This window comes from Vipera berus (genome assembly GCF_964194415.1).
Source record: "Vipera berus genome assembly, chromosome: 2".
In the NCBI taxonomy this organism is placed as follows: domain Eukaryota; kingdom Metazoa; phylum Chordata; class Lepidosauria; order Squamata; family Viperidae; genus Vipera; species Vipera berus.
The window spans coordinates 101,726,203-101,744,338 of NC_138203.1; the positions used below are offsets into that span (position 1 = coordinate 101,726,203).

The following is an 18,136-nucleotide window of genomic DNA, read 5'->3' on the forward strand; positions in this document are numbered from 1 at the left end:
CAGGCTTTTATAGTAGAACTGTTTAAACTGTAACCAATCATCAATCGCTATCTTCCCGCTTCTTTGCTACTTTAACCAATGGTTGCACCAGAATCTCCCGCTTCAAGAACCTACTTTTGCAACCTGCTATTTTACATGTTTGCAACTATTTACAGACACAACACCCCTTACCCCCCAGTTGTTGTTATTTATTGACATAGTCCCTTAAATATTTGGGTGGCCTATGGACTCTTGAAGGATATCTATTGCTTTGGATACCTAAGTCATTCCTATCAGATTGTCTGCTTGGCTGGCTTCCTCTGGTGGGCCTGGACTCTTGGCTAACTGGCTCAGATGCTTCTCTGTTGACAATTTGTGGTTGTTGTTGTGTTTGATGTTCAGCTAATGCTGGCCTACTCAGAGGGGGCAGTTCCCAGTCAATTTGACTGTGTTGTTGTTGGTTAGCTGTGGACGGGCTGGTTTGCATTTCTGCTTCCCCACTAACTGGCATATTGTTATCAATAACCCCTGATGCACTGTTCCCCCCGTGTATACTTTGATCCCCCTCAACTGGCATGCAGCCAATAGTTCTCTTCCTTAGCTGATCTATATGTCTTTTGCTAACCCTGTTCCCTTCCCCCTCAATAGAGTAAGACAAGGGTCCCAATATCTCAGTGACCACCCCTGGGATCCATTTGTCCCCTTGTGCATAATTCCTGGCCCAGATTAGGTCCCCAATTTTGAATGATCTGTTTGGAATGTCCAGTTCCGCACTTGATGGTAGTCTGTCAGGATGTAACCTGTCCAATTTGGTGGTTAGTCTCTTTCCCCACCTCATTTCAGCTGGGCTTTTACCAGTAGCCGTGCATGGGGTCGTATGTTGGGTCAGCAAGAATTCTGCCAGTCTTTGGTGCCAGTCACCGCGGATGATTCTCTTTAATGCGTCCTTAGTGGTCCTCACATTTCGTTCGGCCAAGCCGTTGGTGGACGGGTGGAAGGGTGCTGATGTCGTGTGTTTAATCGAGTTGGCCCTGAGGAAATCCTGGAATTCAACAGAGGTGAATTGGGGCCCATTATCTGACACAATTACATCAGGTAACCCGTGAGTGGCAAAGAGGCCCCTTAAGACTTGTATTGTTTTACCAGAAGTCATTGAACTGACGGGTATTACCTCTAGCCATCTAGAGAAACTGTCCACTACTACAAGAAAGGTTAACCCCTGGAAAGGTCCAGCAAAATCAATATGAATCCTGGACCAAGGATTCCTGGCTAACTCCCACTTATGAGTACGTGTGTGTTGCAACTCAGGCCTAGAACGTTGACATAAATAGCAATTAGACACACAATCTTCAATGTCCTTGTCAAGACCAGGCCACCACAAGTGGCTCCTAGCCAATGCCTTCATACGTACTATCCCAGGGTGCCCCTCGTGTAGTTCTAATAAAATTGAAGGTCTGTGGATCTCGGGAATGACAACACGGTTGCCCCATAGAACACATCCCAAATGAGATGACAGTTCATCCTTTCTTCTAAAATAAGGAATGTACTTGGCATCTGGGTTAGTACTTGGCCACCCACTAAGGACCCAGGCCATAATTCTTTTTAAGATATGGTCATTATTTGTTGCCACAGCTATATCTTTAGCAGTTAAAGGCCAGTCAGGAATGTCCTGTAAAGACATTATTTGTCCCACAGGGGCAGGGTCTTCCTCAGTGATATTTAATGGCAGTCTGCTAAGGGCGTCCGCATGTCCCATTTCCTTGCCCGGTCTGTGTTGGAGGGAGAATGAATATGCTGAGAGGAAAATTGACCACCTCAGCATTCTGGGTGACATTATTTGGGGTGTCTGTTTATCCGTGGTAAACAGGCCCAAAAGGGGTTTATGGTCAGTGAGTATGGTAAAGTTCCTACCATAAAGGTAATCATGGAACTTTTTTACTCCTGCCACGATTGCTAATGCTTCCCTATCTATCTGTGCGTAATTCCGCTCTGCTTTAGTAAGCGTCCTGGAATAATATGCGATTGGCCTTTGAACACCTTGGTTGTCCAAGTGGCTGATAACAGCCCCTACACCATAAGGTGAAGCATCGCACGCTAAATAAATTGGTTTATTTTCAATAAAATGGGTTACTGTTGATTGGCTGGAAAGAATGTCTTTTAACGTTTGGAAACTCACTCTGTTTGTTAAGCCACTGCCACGGGGTCTTTTTATCTAAAAGTCTATGGAGAGGTTCTGCTATGGCAGCTTTGTGTGGCACAAATGTGTGGTAAAAATTTACTAAGCCAAGGAAGGCTTGTAATTCAGCCTTGTTTTTTGGTTCTGGTGCCAATTTGATTGCCTTGATTTTATCAGGGGTAGGATGAATTCCATTTTTGTCTATCCTAAATCCTAGAAATTCAGTGGACTTAACCCCAATGCAACATTTTTCCTTTTTTAATTTCAGTCCAGCCCTCCTAAACCTTTCCAATACCTGTTCCAGACGCTCTGCTAATATTTCTTCATTTCTTCCAGCTATCAGAACATCATCAAAATAAGGGCATACACCAGGTATGCCCTTTAAGGTCCTCTCCATCACTTCTTGAAAGATGCCTGGAGCTGCTGCAATACCAAATTGCAGTCTGTGGACTCGGAACGCCCCCTTGTGGGTAACTATCGTCTGAGCTTCAGCAGCCTCTTCAGAAACAGTTAATTGCAAGTACGCCTGCGCCAAGTCGAGCTTGGCGAAAATGGCGCCGTCCTGTATCGTGGCGAGGACCTGCTTCACCGTCGGGACCGGGTAAGCGTGTTTTTTCATTCCAAGGTTCAGGGTGGCTTTGTAGTCAGCGCAGATCCTCACATCCCCGTTAGGTTTAAGGGGTGTGACGATCGGCGTTTCCCACAAACCACCCTCGACTGGTTCTAAGACGCCTTGGCCTACAAGCTTATCGAGCTCGGCCTCGATTTTTTGCTTCAGGGCGAAAGGCACCCTTCGGGCCTTAAGCCTGATGGGTTTAACCGACGGGTCTAGATTAAATTTAATTGGGGGCCCTTTGTATTTACCTAAAGACCCATCGAATACGTCTGCGAATTCATTGCAGACTGATTCGAGGGTCTTATTTTTAACAACTGTGTTTATTCCCCCAATCCAAATGCCCAGGGCAGGGAACCAGTTAAGGCCAATTAGACTAGTCCTCTGGCCCTCAGTAACTATTAAATCTAAAAACCCCTTAAACCCCTTAAATTTAACACTAAGGGTAATTTTCCCTTTAATCTTTATTGGGGTTTTTTGAAAATCGGTTAATTGGATTTTGGTTGAACTAAGTGGAATTTTCCTGCCACTTATTTGTTCAATCCTTTCCAGGGTTTCACTGGATATTATGGACACTGAGGCCCCTGAATCTATTTCCATTTTGCAAGGAACCCCTTGTAAATGGACTATGATTTTTAATTTTCCTTCCGGAAAATTATTGTTTTTCCTTTTCCTACTATGATTGACTCGCGCCACCTCCCCGCGGTTCAGAACTTTAGCCCACGGTCTAGGGGTCTCTTTGCCACTATAGTAAGGGGTTACCTTACCTTCGGGCCAAACGTCGACTTCGTGAAGGCGATTGTCGCGTGCACGACCCCTGCAGATGGCTTGGATGTGGCCGGTCTTCCCACACGATCTACATTTGGCGGTACGGAATCTGCAAGTGGCGCGGGGATGGTTGCCCCCGCAGCTGCCACACCGGTTGTCGTTGTCGCGCGGTCTCGTTGCGGAGTCTCTCCATGGTCTTTGGGCCGCTGTCATTTGTCGTTGCGGTGTTGCGGGTTGGCATCGGCGGTTCGATTCAGGCCCCTCCCTTCGGGATGGTTTTGGCGCCATTTTTCCAAATCGTCTGGAGACTTCGGCGATGTCATCTTCCCATTGCTGGTCCACCTCCCCACAGTCCACAAGGCCTTCTTGGTTGATTTCGGCAGGCGCGGCCATGCTACTACGGGGGGGGTCGCGATACCCGGTGGATTCGTACGTTAATAGTTCGTCGAGTACTTCTTGCAAATCGCCGGTGGGCTTGGCGATTATTCTATTTTGTAGATGCTCGTCTCGCAAGCCCAGTACTACCCGGTCCCGAATTCTGATTTCCAAGTTGTCATACTTGCATCGTACTGCGGCTTCCCTGACGGCGGCAACGAATTTTTGAATTGATTCGCCCGGTCTCTGGTTCCTTTTTTCGAAAATACGACGCCAAAAGAGTTCGGATCTCCTAGGCGTGAAATGTACTTTTAGCTTAGCTAACAGATCGGCATACGTAACACTAGAGACCGGCTGTGGTTGACAAAGTCCTACAGCGATCCGATATACTGGTGTGCCGCAAATTGTCAGTAGCGCTGCCGCCTTTTTCCGGTCGTCCGTTATCCCGTTTACAAGCAGGAATCCTTCGACCTGTCCTATATATTCTTCCCAGTCCTCTGGGAAGTTTGGGTCGAATTCTTTTAAGGACCCAATTTGCGCCATTCGGAGGATTGTTTATTCCGCCGCGGCCGCTTGGTTGACTGTGCTTCTTTCAAATTTGCCGCCTTTGCGCAGCTGTTCCGCCGAACCTTCTCTGGTCTGCCGTCTATCCCACCTTCGTCGCCAATTGTTTGGTTCAGGTAGACAATGACTCAGAGTGGTTCACAATGAAAGAGTTTATTCAATACACATAGGTCAACTGTCAACTGTCAATGTTTCAGGCTTTTATAGTAGAACTGTTTAAACTGTAACCAATCATCAATCGCTATCTTCCCGCTTCTTTGCTACTTTAACCAATGGTTGCACCAGAATCTCCCGCTTCAAGAACCTACTTTTGCAACCTGCTATTTTACATGTTTGCAACTATTTACAGACACAACACGCAACATCTGGGGGGGCGCGCTCGCACTCGCAGCTCTCTGCCCCTGCCTGGCTCACTCACTCTCTCTCACTGCAGTGCTGGCTGTGCGAATCCGATCCGAGCCGCCGGGTCGCCGCCCACTGTGGAGGGGTGTGTGCAAATTACTTGCCTTGCCCCGGGTGCTGACAACCCACGCTACGCCACTGATTGCAAGTTTTGACTTCCTGCTGGCTTCCTCATTGGCTTAGCTTGTCAGAAGGTGCCTGTGAAGCTCACAAATGGCAAATCACGGGGTTGCAGAGCGCTACAATCTTTGCCAATGCATGCCAGCTGCCAAGTGTCCAAATCACCAAATCACCACCATGACTGAGGGGACGCAGCAGTTGCAATTTGAAAACCTATCATAAGTCTCCTTTTTCAGCACCATCATAATTTTGAACAATTGCTGAATGAGTGGTCGGTTATTGAGGATTATCTGTACTGTATTTTGAATAAAGTATAGATAAAAAATATCCTACAAATTTATATATAAAAGCAAGGTCAAGTTTATCCCAAAGGTACTTTTTCCAAAAGGCAACTGGACATTCTTGGGGGTTTTTTCTTTGAAAAAATTTCCCTTTTCATCCAAGAAGATTCTTCAGGTCTTTTTGGATGTGAAGGGAAACATTTTCAAAGAAAAATAACAAAATCCAGTTGTCTTTTGGGACAACCATGGATGATTGAGAATTTCCATTGATATGTTTGCTTTGGAATAACATAAATAAGTTATTATACCATAGTGCTTAACATGGGCATCCATTACTAACAACTAAAAAGTGCCAAAACGACATCATGTGTGCCATGCTGTCATGAGTTCCACCATTTTGTACTTACATCATAATGCAACGCATAGGAATTTGCACTGCAACATGCTCGTGTAGTCAGGACTGTTCTATAATGCAAGGACTCTACTGCTCTGAAACTGTTGCTGCCCTGGGTTCTCTCCATACTGTGGGCTTGCCAATTAACTCTTGATTGAGTTCCATTCCAGAAGAAATGCTATGTAGAGAGTTTTGCAGTCTTTTCTTTCTAGATCTAGGGCCAAGGTTTGCCCACTGATGTAAACAACTCCTTTGCCATGTGTGATAGCTCCCTTGTGAAGTCAAGCCACTATTTCAACATTATTAGGTATGATCAGTTGGGCAATTTTACTGCTGTCCACTTGAAAACTACCCAAGGAATCACACACACACACACACAAACACATTTTGCAAATACTGATGATAAAACAGCTACAATGAGGCTAAGGGCACAAGTGAACTGCCAATTCTTCTGCATTTCGACAGCTATCTGGGTAGCCTTTCTCTTTACCCCTTCTCTCTGTGTAGAAAGATTCTATGATAGAATTGTTCGTTGAAACAATCTAATATTTTCATTCTTACTATGTAATTCATTGGTGTGGCAAACTGTCCCCAAGTATAAAGGTATGTGGGAATGACCTTGAGAGACAAGGGCAGGGGTAGGCAACCTCGGCTCTTTTATGACTCATGGACTTCAACTCCCAGAATTCTGGGAGTTGAAGTCCATGAGTCATCAAAGAGCCGAGGTTGCCTACCCCTGGACAAGGGGGAAGCTAGAGCCAGAAGAATGATCAGATCAGACACAACTTAGCCCACAGTAGGAATGAGGGCATGGCAAATGTGTCAGAAGGGATCCTCTCTAGTTTTTTGAGCTGTAAAGGTGACAAGGAGAAATGTACTGTCAGATTTGCAACACTCATTTCACCTGACGAGGTAGTCCACACACCCGATGAAACTGTTCTACTTTATTGGTATTAAGAGTGTTAAAGTGTTATTAAAGTTATTAACAGAATCTTGAAAGTCTGATTCTGTTTTCAAGCCTTAATAAAAAGGCTGTCTGCTAAGAATTCCAATATTTATCATTAGATTTATCTCACCTTTATTACTTTATAAATAACTCAAGTTGGCAAACGTACCTAACATTCTTTCCTTCTCCTATTTCCTTCTCCACAACAACCCAGTGAGGTGTGTTAGGCTGAGAGAAAGTGACTGGCCGAAAGTTACCCAGTCAGCTTTCATGCCCAAGGTGGGGCTAGAAATTAAGTGTCCTGGTTTCTAAGCCTGAGCTGAGGATGAGTACTAGAGTTAATAGAGGTTAACAAGGGCACCCATGTTTTTTTTTTAAAAAAAAAGTTGGCAAGCGATGCTACTATAGGAAAAAACATTTGGGGGCTTCCCATTAATAAAGATTGTTAATTTCCATCTTTCCTGAGGCAAACTTGTAAAAGGCATGTTTAAATGATTTAGAAAGTACCATGCGGAAGATACAATGGAAGATACCTCAAGTATTAAGAAACTGCTAATGGGATATGCATTAGGGATTTGCAAAGCATTCAAAAGAGATGTTTGGCAAAGCAGGTGAGCATAAGCAAAGCACTTCTCTGTGATGTGTTAAAGAAGCCAAGTCTTCTGCAAGGTAAGAGGCTTGCAAAGGACCTGGCGGTTTTAATATTTCAAAGAGAGGTGCTTTGTTGTTTCTAACACATTTGGTGAAACACTTCTTTCAAATGCTTTGCACAGTCATAATAGTATGCATATTATGAAGATGTCAAACAGAAATGACACAAAAAAAGAATTTTTTTCCATGACACCCACTTGAAAGGGGGTGGGTGGGGAAATGTAATGCAGTGGATTAAAAGGTTTCATCATCAAGAAAGATGGGTTTTATACGTATATAGGCTAATATTATGCTTTCTATAAATGAAATTTATCAGCCCAGAACATACCAAAAATCGTGTTAGATTTGTATGTTTCAGTTGCTGGTATTAGAAAATTAAAAAAAAAACCAGTAGAATATGCACATACCTTTGAAGAATATATGGTAGCACATAAAATATTTGACACGTCATTTACAGACGTTATGAACTCTACCTAATCTTTATCATCGGTAGAGGCTCCTATGTATAACTTGGAGCCTTCCTCACACCACTGTTAATATTTATAGTCATTTTTTTGGGGGGGGGAGCGTTTGGCCAACTTTCAGTCCCTTTGAAAATCCTTCTAGCCAAGTTTTCAACTGAAATAAGATATTACAATTAACTGTATTCCAAACTTTTTAAAATCCAGATACCAGGAACATTGTATTCTCCTCCAGGAGAACCCGTCAGACATTACTGTGGAAATATGCCATTTATAATAACAACACAAATCACAATCTTTCTATAAATAAGCACACTGACTTCTTGGTCTCTGTTTTTATTTCCAAGGTTGGTAGTCAAAGAAAGTACCTTGAATGGCCTGAACAAGAGATAGAGCTCTCGAGGTTTGATATCCAAGGGAAGACCACTGACAAAGAGCGTCCGTACCTTTAAAAAAAAAAAGCAAGAAAATGAAAACAACTTTCTGCAAATTTAGTCCATATAATCAACAGTAAGGTGTAAATTCTTCCAGCTTATTAAAGCTTCTCTCTGCAATTATACTTTCTTACTATAAATGAATGCACGAAGCTGAATTTCTTTTTGAAAATGACTTTCACTTGTTGACTCCAGCAGTCAAAATCCAGCCAACAGATTTGCAGTCACTGCTATCTCCCAATTATTATGATTCTGTTACATTATCTTTTTTTTTATTAAAGAGTTTTACAAAAACAAAATTTTACAATATATCCCCAAATCCCTCCCACCCCAAACCCACCCACTTCCCCCCTCCACTTCCCAGAGCTAAATACAGGATTATAGTTACAATAATCATATTCTAAATAAAAATTTATGCATAATATACAATTAACCAAATTCATAATGTGCTTTAACTCCCCTTTAACATAACGTACCAATAACAATATCCCACTAAAATGTACTCATAAGCTAAATGGAACTTTTTAGTCCCATATTTGTTCTGAATATAATTTATCCATCTCCTCCAAACTGAAATATATCTGTTACATTATCTTGTGTTTCTATAGCAGGGCTTTTCAACCAGTGGTATGGGTACCACCTGTGGTACATTGGCACCTGCCAGGTGTACGCGACCATCCGAGAAAAGTGGTAGCGGGGGAGGGGAATGGCAGCACCACACAAGCCTGAGCGAGAGATGGCTGGAGCTGCAGGGCTGTCAGGGATCAGCCGAAGCGCCAGGATCAAGGCTTCTTCAGGGCTGTCAGGGCTCAGTGGAAGCGGCAGGATCATCGCCAGGCTCCAGCTGGAGCTCGGCGCTGATCCTGGTGCTTCTGAGCCCAGAAGAAGTGCCGATCAGCTGGAATGTTGCAGCATCTCCAGGGTCTTGTGATTTACATTCAGATGCTTGGCAACCGATTCATATTTATGATGGTCACAGTGAACCAGGGTCATGTGAAGTGACCAAAACCTGCTGCAACCACCCAGCAGAAGGGGGAGGGGAATAAAAAACAACCCACCCACCCCTGCACCCCCACTGCCAATCCTCAACAGAAATGCTCCCAACAATGAAAACCTTGGACAGGAGGAAGAGCGCCGCCGGGCAGGCAGGCAGGTATCTTGCTTGGCTGTGGCTTGGGGGGAATTTTTTTCAGTGCCATTGTAACTTCGAACAGTCACTAAGCGAACTGTTGTAAGTCGAGGACTACCTGTCCTTCATCACTTTTTTCCTTTTTTTTTTGTCATCAAGTTTTTGACACCTTGCTAGGTGACTGGTGGTACTCGGATGTTGCCATATCCGAAGTGGTACAATGGGTGAAAAGGTTGAAAAGCCCTGATCTATAGTATTTCACATAAGTAAGCAGGTTGAAAAATTTGAACAAACTCTCCCCATCAATTGGGGACATATATGTACTTAAAGCTATCTTGGTTTATCAAATGATGTTTCCACAACTTAACTCAATAACCCTTCACAGAACTATTAAGCAGACTTGTTGAATTTATAAATAGGCATATTGAATATATACTCCCACATTTTTTCTAGATTATTTGAAGCAATAGGGTTTTTTCCTGAATATTTAGAAATGACTTTAACTAGCACGAATATGGGAATTTGTGTGGTGCTGTTGCATATTACTGAATACTACTGTCATTACAATAAGTCTCTATTTGATAGATAAATAGATAAATGTTCCTATTTATTATTTATTTATAACATTTTTCAATATTACTCTGCTGCTTTCTGCAATGATTTTACTCTACCTTACCGAAAAGATCTGCAGCTGCTTTAAGAAAGGAAATTGTCAGGCTTCCAGTTCATTTCCTGACTTATGATTTCTACAGTTAGCAAGTGATCCTCAGAATCTGTTCTACTATCTCCCTTAAGTACATTCCACACTCCTAAAGGGCCTCTCCAATTCTGCTCATATCCAACCGTGCAAGATGAAATGCCCACTGTTTGTACCCTATGTTTCACCAGTGTCCTCCAGCATTAGGAAGGTGCTTCGTTTAGTACATATCTACACATTAAGTTGAATGTTTTGACCTAATTGGTGCCGCTTTTTTAAAAAAAGATACCGGTATATGCTGGTTTCAGTATCATGAGAGAAGTAATTTCAGCCAGGCCAAAATATTCTTCCTTTCAGCGGATTGCTCTACATGAAATATATTTGCTTTGCTTAGCCTTCCACCTCATTCTTCCATATCCTCATATCTCCCTCTGCAACAACAACAACAACAAAGCCAACAGCAACTCTTTGTTAACAGGGTGCTAATTAGAGAAAGACCCAGTTCTACAATCAACACAAAGGAGTTCAGAAAACAATTTATTACCAAAAAACTCTACACTCCTATCAGCCTGGATTTCTATCAGTCAGATTTCCAGCACAAAAGATGTCTGGAATAGCTGATCAGGATTGGTGCAAACACAGAGGCATAAAAACATTCTAGATAGACATTTAAATGCAAATCTAGATAAAAGTATTTCTTTTGACAACTTTAAGTTAACGTTGAAAACTGAGGAAGGAACTCAGAAAGCCAATTTACTGGCTAAAAGGACTGTGTTGCTTTTTCCTCAGAGAAAAACAAGGGGTTTTTTTAAGTGATTAGTCCTGATAGCATGTACATCAAACAGGGTTATCTCTGCCAAGACAAATTTGGCAGTTTTTAAAATGTCTCCCCTTTAATTTTACAAAATTGTTTGACCAAGAACAAAAAAAACCCATCCCAGTCTCCAATCTTACAATTAGCAAACTCCTTCAACTATGGAGTAACTAAAATATGTAAACAGTAGAAAAGACAGGCTTATTTAAACAGAAAAACTCCACTATAGCTGAAGACATTGTTTCCTGTTGAATGCTTTCATCTTCTTTATTTTCTACGAAAGTTAAACAGGATATTTACTTTTAACTTACTTACAAGTAAAGCACTTAAATTAGGCAACAAAGCACTTGAGTCATCTAATGTGAGATAATCTTGGTCCAAAGAAATTACTCAAATTCTCTTTTCAGTAAATAACGATAAATGTCAAAGGTCAAATTTAAACTCCATTACGCTTTGACTTGATGTCTACAGTGCTTAAAAATTCAATGAAGCATTACTAAAAAGAAATGTAATTAGCAATTAAGCCCCCTTTATGTGATCAAAACCTGCACTCCACTTCCATAGTTTTAGTATCATACTTACACAAGCTTTGTTATATTTAATGAATGTTCAAAGAGATTTATTCTTGGATCAAATAAAGAAGGCATTTAATCTAGCATTCTGTTTTCATCAGTAGTCAGCTAGGTGTCTACAGAAAATATAAAGATGACAGAAATATTCTTTGTTGGGGTCCTAGCAAGTGGTCTGCCTCTCTTTACTAAAGGGCCATTAAATATAGTGAAGTATAATTGCTGTTCCTTCATTAAAAAATTCAAATTAGTTAGCCTACCTAGATATTAACTCCAGAATAAAGAACAAAACTTTATCACAGTCAGTGACCAATGCAAAATAAAAACTATATATATATAAAATTTGCATTGGTCACCGACTGTGATAAAGTTTTGTTCTTTATTCCAGAGTTAATCTACACTGTCTATCTATCTGTATCTCTATATCTCCATCTATGTATATATTTATACATATATAAATATATGCATACATACAGGCAGTCCTGGACCTACAAATAAATTCAGCTCAACATTTCTGTTGCTAAGGGAGGCTGTCAAACTATGAAATCTACTGCCTTTAGGACTGCTGTAGTTCTTCTTGCTTGCCAACAGAACGAAGTTGGGGGTTCAGGAGAGTTTGAGGTCTACAGGTGTCTTTTATCATCGTGAGAATTGAGAATCTTTCGGTGAAGGTTTTTCTCATAACAATTACCAGAAGATGTATTGGACAATGTGACCTGAACAGTCAGAGAGGGGAGGGATGATTTTATTCTTTTAATTATCTGCTTCCCGCCATTTCCTCAGAGGTAGCTTTAATTCAATTATGCCGGTTTGATTCTTGTCCAATAAAAGTTTACATAAGAGAACGCAATGACTCTGGTGTTTTGCTTGATTGGCTTTTTTCATCCGGGACTTGACAAAGGCAGTGTTAAATCAGTTTTGCCCCATTTTACAGATTCTTTTGCCACAGTTGTTAAGCGAATCACTGCAGTTGTTCAGTGATCAAGTGGCCATTAAGCAAATCTGGCTTCCTCCACTGACCATGCTTGTGGGAAGTCAACTGGGCAGGTTACAAATAGGGATCATATGATCCCAGGACAGTGCAATTGTCATAAATACATGCCAGTTCCCAAGCACCCAAATTTTGATCATGTGACCATTCTGTAATAGTCGTAAGTGTATATAAGTCAGTTTTTCAGTGCTGCTGTAACTTCAAATGGTCACTAAATGAATGATTGTAAATGAAAGACAACCTGTATACCTATATGAATAAGATTAATTTAAGATACAGTAGCATAAGAATTATACACATAAAGCATATAAAACTTATTGAGCTGATCTACAGTAGCTAACTATATCTATAAAACCTATTATCTATAAGACCTGTCCATTTTATTACCTATTTTACACTCCTTGGTTATGCGTAAGTGAATTTCTTATGCATTTTCTCTGTTGTTATCTGTTCTTGTGGGTTTTGCTTATTTCCATTAAGACAACAAAGCTGATGTGGTACTGCTAGGTCAGGGCTGTTCAACCTTTTCACCCATTGTACCACTTTTAAGATATGGCAACATCCGAGTACCACCAGTTGCCTAGCAAGGTGTCAAAACCTGATGGCCCCCTCCCCCAAAAAGGAAAAAAGTGATGAAGTACAGGTAGTCCTCGACTTACAACAGTGCACTTAGTGACTGTTCGAAGTTACAATGGCACTGCAAGCCACAGCCAAGCAAGACACCTGCCTGCCCACCCGGCGGCGCTCTTCCTCCTGTCCCAGGTTTTCATTGTTGTGAACATTTGAATGAATGAACCTTTATTGTCAAAGTAGAACCATGTATACGTTGAGATTGGCTGAGCCTCCTTTCGTGCCCCCACCCCCAACTTACAGTGACGCAAACCCTCCATCTTATTACATCATGTGAGCTAATTGCACAACACACCGGCCTTGCAAGTCAATCATGCATAAAGTTTATAAAATTATTTCCTGTTCAAAAGCCTAATAGCCCATGGATAAAAGCTGTTCTTCAGCCTGTTGGTACAGCTTTCTATACTCCTATATCTCCTACTCGATGGTAGGAGAGTAAAGAGATACTGTCCAGGGTGTGAGTCATCCCTGAGAATTTTCCTCACTCTTCCAAGGCAACGAGCCCTGGCGATGTCATCTAGTGGTGTCAGGGGACAGCCCACAATGTCTTGTGCTGTGCTCATCACCCTCTGTAATGCTTTCCTATCCGCGGCTGTCAGACCAGCATACCAAACCACAATACCATACGAGAGGACGCTCTCTATAATAGACCAGTAAAAGAGGGTCATTAGCTGTTGTTCTACCCTGTTCTTCTGCAAGACCCTGAGAAAGTGAAGTCTCTGTTGGGCCTTTCTGGCCACCTGGGTTGTATTAACTTTCCAGGTAAGATCTTCGCAGAGGTAGACTCCCAGAAATTTAAAGGAGGAAACTCTCTCCACACAGTCCTCCCTGATGTAAAGTGGGGCAGGTTCCTCCTTTTTCCTTTGGAAGTCTAGCACCATCTCTTTCGTCTTGCCGATGTTCAGGTGCAAGTTGTTGTTGCAACACCATATGGATAGTTTTTGTACCTCCCCCCCTGTATGCTGTCTCATCCCCACCTGTAATAAGACCCACTATGGTAGTATCATCTGCAAACTTAATTATCGCAGTAGATGGGTCGGATGATACACAGTCATATGTGTACAATGAGTACAGGTAGGGGCTGAGCACACAGCCCTGTGGTGAGCCGGTGCAAATTATGATGGTGTTGAATGAAGGGATTATAATCCTTGCTTGAACTTTGAAGATCCTAACATCTCTAGAAGAGTAAGAAGAAAGAAAAATTCAGCCACCATTGATATATGCAGAAAATTACTCCTTTAGCCCTTAGGATCCTACCATTATTCAATTTACTGTATACCTCACTAGTCACTGATTCCTGTAAGTTTCATATATGCATGTACATAAATACCTGCCTAGGAGTGTAGCATTTACTAAGCACATTTTTTGGTATTTGATTTGGTTTCATAATCCCAGGTTTTTTCTTTTCTTTTCTTTATTTTTTGTAGGATTTTTTTTATTCATAGTTTTTACATTCCTACTTTGTTTATAGCATTATAGCAAGCTATTTCCTTTACTTTTATTTTTAATTTGAACCTTGTAACTTGTAACTTATTTTAATTTGAACTTTGTAACTTTTTATATTAATTGTTCAAAATGCTGGTCAGGGACTATAGCAATAAAGATTATCTGATTTAAGTCAGTCAGTGTCAGATGGGGATTTTAAAAATCCTTCCTTTTCTTTGCTCTTTGGAATAATTGAGGAATCTTACTTCAAAGATATTTTCTGTTAGAACCTTGAAAGTACTGTAGACAATAAATTAATTAGAGAAAATATTTTTTCTTTCAGACCTAATAAAAACCATGCTGAATGTTGTTCTTCAAAGAGATGTGGATTTTGATAAGATCATTTCAATAATTTATTGCAAAAGGATTCTGGATCTACTTAGGCACCTAAGGTAACCCTTCCCCATAATTTTCCTTCTTTCTTCTTGCACACCAAGACCAACTATTTTTTAATACTTCTTGGTTTATTGAAAGAGAAATAGCTAATGGGAGTGGGGTGGGGGGGTGGAAGCAAGTAAGGCCATCCTAGGAGAAGGACTCAAGGACTTAGCAAAACAAACCAGATCTATATAACTTGCCATCTTGAAAACTCCTAAAGAACATTAGGGAATCTCTGTTTACAATTATACAGCATCTCAGTAAAGAGTTGTATAAGAAGGAAGGAGTGATCCATAAGATCCATCAATGTCTTGCACTCAATTTTTTCTGATACAGAGACAAAGCATCCACTGGAGACAAAACTAACCCTAAAATGCTGAGCACGGTGAAGTAGGATAGTGTGGGCTGTAGATACAACCCAAATAACATTGTGTATTTCTTTCCTTAGGAAAAGTGTTTTCCAAACCACACTGAAAACTGCAGAAGATAAGAAGGGCTCTTACACAAATGTCATATGAACAACACTTTACATCCAGTGCCCACTGTGCTTTATAGTATCGTGAGCTGTTTTCTGAATCATTCTGAGCTGTTTACCACAATTCTGTGGGAACTGTGAGACTGACAACCAACCTATCTCATCACCTGCCTGTGTACTAGCACTTCCACATAAAGATTTTACCGCTTGTCAAAAACACCGCCTGGTCTATCTGATCAGAAGACACTGGTTTACTATGAGAGATGTACTGCCTCCCCACCTTCCTGGTTTTGCACCACTTTGAAAGTGAAGTAAAGCTGATCTTTTCTTTCTTTCTTTTCCATGCATCCTTCAATGGACAAGAATTCTTGCTTTTCTGTGCTTTGTAGCTCCTGAGATCAAGCAAGTCATTATATTTTAAGAAAGTCACTTGAGGAAGAAAAAAAAAACAAGCAGCGTCTCGATGCCTTTAGAATAACTGCTAAGAAAAATGGGGGGGGGGGAAATACAGAACTCTTGTCAATTTTGTCTCCAATCTCTAACTGCATTGCAAGAGAACAACCTGGACCAACTTGTCCATTGATGTCCAGGAAGAAAGGATGACATAATGAGTGTCACAAAGCAACCAGTAATTTTAGCAAGCAGATTTTTGACAAGTGTAGACAGTTTTTAAGTGAACTATTTTCCTCATCACCCTTATAATCACTTAATTTATCATTTTCTTCCACCATTTCATAAGTAGTGAAAAATAAGCTAAAGAACTTAGACAAACTGGGATTGGTGAGTTAAACATACAGTAGAGGTATGCAGTAAGTCTCTACCATCATTCTTATACTCTGAACAATAAATAAGTATTGTTTTCCTTGTGTTTACCCGTGTATTTTAGATGCTTTTATTTTTAAGTCATATCTATATTCCACAATGATAATAGAAAGTTGGCAAAACGTACTTTCGCTAGCATAAAATAGAATTTATCCCACATACGGCCAGGAAAAGCTAGTGGAAAAAATTATTAATAAAGTTCAGCAGGGGACAATGGAAACAAACTCCTAGCAGAAAAATTCTTGGGACTAAGAGAAGCTGGAACTGCATAATATCTTATAATTTATTTGGCTAGGGACCAGAACATTAGAGCAAGATGTCAAAATCCCCATAAATGGAGAAAGAAACCAGTGCCAGGGCATCTGTATATCAGCACTAATCTGGAATGCTGAATTTCCAAGAGCCATAGCCATGGGGCCAAAATAACTTGTTGCACTCCATCCTCACATAAAATATCCAACACGTTGAGAAGTGATTTCTGGGGTCTTATTTTATCTGGATTATTTAGATATGTTTTCCAATTACACTGATACTCTATGTACATGGAAGTTATTTCTGCAAGCAGTTCCCTTAATGACCGACAGTTAGCCCACAATATTTGCAGAAAATCTTCCACTATTCACTATTCATTCTCTACAGCCAGTCTATCTGAATGAAATAGGAGAAAGACTTAACATGAGGAACACAATTTTGTCCAGTACTATAAGCAAGGAAGAAAATATTTAAAGGTGTTTTTTTTGTTAAGAACAATTTATAAGGCTACCTAATAATCAATAGAAATCAATAATCAATATACATTTTGTATGTTACTGTCCACAGGACAGGTTACAATTTGTGACTTCAAAGAAAACAAGAAGACTAAGATCTGAACTAGTTTTGAACACATCCATAATCCTCGTTATCAAAGAACGCTTAATCTTTCTAAATGGGGAGGAAGGATTTTCATCTCTTTGCTTTCACTTTTATTCCTTTCAATTACATGTATCCCCCTTAAGTTGATTTAGCTTAGTAATACAAACTCTTTTTTCCCTTATGAATGAAACTACCTCCTTGGCTAATAGTTGGCCACTATATTATCATGTGACTTCAGGTGGCATCTCAAAAAAGCTAAAATAACTGAAAAACAAATTGATAAACAATCGCCCACAGTATGTTAGTAAATTCACAGATCGCTCTGGCCTAGGATCTGCGGGAGAGCCAGGTCTCTAATGTCTTCCCTAAAGGGTCAGGACAACATGGACGGCAGGAGAAATGCTGCTCTAGGGAACAAAATCAGTAACAAGAGAAGGCATACCAGGATCCCATAAGGCTGGAGTGTCAAACTCAATTTCATTGAGGGCCGCATCAGCATTGAGGTTGCCCTCAAGGGGCCGGGTGGGTATGGCCAGGGTGGGTGTGGCCTACTGGGTGGGCATGGCTAGAGTGCGTATGGCCTACAGGGTGGGCATGGCTAGCTCTACATCATTCGCATCAAGGGTGCCTATGGGGGCCTGGGCAGGACAGATCTGAGGGTCTCTGGCAGAAGGAGGGTCTCTGGGCCAGGGCCAAGGCAGTGGGGGCTGTTCCCTCACTGTTTCCAGGATGGCTTCGCGGGCCACGTGAAACCACTTCGTGGGCCGGATCTGGCCCCAGGGCCTTGTGTTTGACATGTCTGCCATAAGGTAACCTTTGTTCACCGAGATGACCTAGAGTATGCTGGATGGCAGGAACAGGCAAGTGGTGAAAGGTGGTCTGCAAATGATAAGATCCTGAGCTCTGAAGAGCTTTATCATTACTCTAAACTGTTCTATACCCAGAAACCAAATGGCAGTTCTTCAGCTTGGGAAATAGAAGTGTCAAATGGGCATATTGCTACAGCCTGAATCAGCTTTAGCTTCACGCTATGTTGAGGATATCCCCTATGTATAGAGCAATGCAATAGTCCACACAAGGTGGAATGGCTTCCTGATCCAGGAAAGGGTGCAATTGATGCACAAGATGAA

The 18,136-nt window shown here is 41.3% G+C and overlaps 1 protein-coding gene across 1 annotated transcript in view; it reads right to left on the reverse strand.

Moving 5' to 3' along the window:
- The window catches only part of RBPMS (RNA binding protein, mRNA processing factor), a 69,713-nt gene extending 61,541 nt beyond the window's left edge, over positions 1 to 8,172 (reverse strand). Inside the window, exon 1 of the mRNA XM_081317570.1 lies at positions 8,099 to 8,172. The gene's annotated coding sequence lies outside the window, so the exon portion shown is untranslated. The remainder of the gene's footprint in view (positions 1 to 8,098) is intronic.
- Between the last annotated feature and the right edge of the window lie 9,964 nt (positions 8,173 to 18,136).